This window comes from Miniopterus natalensis, chromosome 12 (assembly GCF_054644295.1).
Source record: "Miniopterus natalensis isolate mMinNat1 chromosome 12, mMinNat1.hap1, whole genome shotgun sequence".
Taxonomy (NCBI): Eukaryota; Metazoa; Chordata; class Mammalia; order Chiroptera; family Miniopteridae; genus Miniopterus; species Miniopterus natalensis.
Window position 1 is genome coordinate 17,947,899 of NC_142092.1, and position 2,230 is coordinate 17,950,128.

Genomic DNA, 2,230 nt, shown 5'->3' on the forward strand with positions numbered 1-2,230 from the left:
TCGAGGTCTTATCTCCATCAGAGAGAGTGGCTATTATTACCCAAATATTGATCCCTGATACTAGAATCCTCCCTTCCCATCCTCTTACTGATATATTTTTTAGTTCCTTTGTTTTGGAGCCCTTGGAAATTCTTTCACTTTATTGAAATCTTACCTATGCATGTAACAGAATATTTGCTATATTTTCTCCAGCATTTCTAACTTTCTATGGTGAAAGATTTTTACATTTTCTAGTCTGCCATATTCTTGGAACAGGCAGCGATTGTGTGTGTGTATATGTGTGTTGTAATCAGGAATATTAATGGAAAATGGGGAGGGGACACCAACCTAAACCAATCGCTTTTTTTAAAGGTATGTTGGTTTTAATTTATTGCCGTCTATTCACTAAAAGAATAATAAGTAGATCAAAATCTCATGATATTAGCTCTAAGCAATTTTCCTCCAAAAAAAGGACAATCTCTGAATAACATTGACCCTAATGATATTCTAAGTGGGTTGAGGCAATCATATGCTGAAAACATGGTGTTAAAAACCAATTCTTCTCTCTGGACAAGATGGCCAGGGGTGGAGTTCTGGGCCAGAATCTTGCCACCTTAGATGTTACCAAATTGTGGCACTTTCGCATGAAGTTATCAGCAAACAAGCCACAATTAATGTAGGTACAATTGGTCAGATAGCTCATGGGAAATCCACAGTTGTAAAAGCTATTTCTGGAGTTCACACCATCAGGTTCAAAAGTTAACTAGAAAGAAATATTGCAGTCAAGCTTGGATATGCTAATGCTAAGATTTAGAAACTTCATGACTCAAGTTGTCCTCAGCCAGAATGCTGTAGATCCTGTAGAAATAGCACACCTGACGAGTTTCCTACTCATTCCAGGGATCTGGGGAATTTCAAATGAGTCAGTCATGTCTCCTTTTTTGACTATCCTGGTCACGATATTTTGATGACTACTGTGCTTCACAGAGTAGCAGCAATGGATGCAGCTCTTCTGTTGATAGCTGGTCATGAGTCTTGTTCTCAGCCTTAGACTTCTAAACGCCTGAGTGCTATAGAAATCATGAAACTGAAGCATATTTTGATTCTACAAAATAAAATCCATTTGGTAAAAGAGAGGGGAAAAAAACAAAACAAAACAAAAAAATAAGCTAAGAAGATTGCATTCTACTATTCCAATTTCTGCTCAGCTGAAACACAATATTAAAGTTGTCTGTGAGAACATAGTAAAGAAAAATTCAATACCCCAAGAGACTTTACTTCACAGCTCCCACTTATTGTTATTAAGTCTTTGATATCAACAAACCTGGCTGTGAAGTTGATGACCTTCAGGGAATGTAGCTGGCAGTAATATTCTAAAAGGAATGCTAAAGGTGGACCAGGAGGTAGAAGTCAGACCTGGTGCTGTTTCCAAAGATAGTGAAGGAAAACTCACGTGTAAGCCAGTCTTTTCCAAAGTTGTATCACTGTTTGTGTAATGTGATGATCTCCATTACGCTGCTGTAGGAGGTCTTATTGAAGTAGGAACAAAAATTGACTCCACTTGGTACTGACAGAATGGTGGGGCAGGTGCTTGATGCAGTTGGAGCTTTTCACAGATTTTCACAGAATTGGAACCCTCCTAGTTCCTGCTTGGAAGGCTTCTAGGTGCACATACTGAAGGAGACAGGAAAGCAGCAAAGGTGCAAAAATGGTCTAAGAGTGACGTGTTCATGATGAACATAGGATCCCTGTCAACAGGAGGAAGTGTTAGGTGCAGTTCAGGCTGATTTGGGCAAAATCGTTTTGATTAATTCTATGTGCACAGAAGCGGGAGAAAAAATTGCGCTTAGTGGAAGAATTGATAAACACTGGTGTTTAACTGGATGGGGTCAAATAAGAAAAGGAATGACAAGCCAAAAATAGATGATGACTGAAGAATTCCAGTTTAAAATGCATTTAATTAAATTCAGATTTTTTTTTTTTTTTTTAACAACCTTATGGGTATAGTTTCAAAACAATACTGGGGAATGAATTTCACAGCTCATTACCTTAGTAGTAGCTGTTATTCTCGTTTTTTGGTGATAAAAATTTAACCTCTAGTACTAAAATAAGGTCTAGCATAATCACCAAAATTGGCATAATGTGGGGTTGAATTTACATTTCAGGATAAATAAATCATTCCCAAATAATGTCTAATTTATATATCAATTCAGGTTTGAATGAAACTATTTGCTACAACCGGCCGTTGCTG

General features: G+C 37.4%; 1 pseudogene; it reads left to right on the forward strand.

Annotated features, from left to right (window-relative positions):
* Nucleotides 1-554: 554 nt before the first annotated feature.
* LOC107541194 (eukaryotic translation initiation factor 2 subunit 3, X-linked pseudogene) lies at nucleotides 555-1,913 on the forward strand (annotated as a pseudogene).
* Nucleotides 1,914-2,230: the final 317 nt, after the last annotated feature.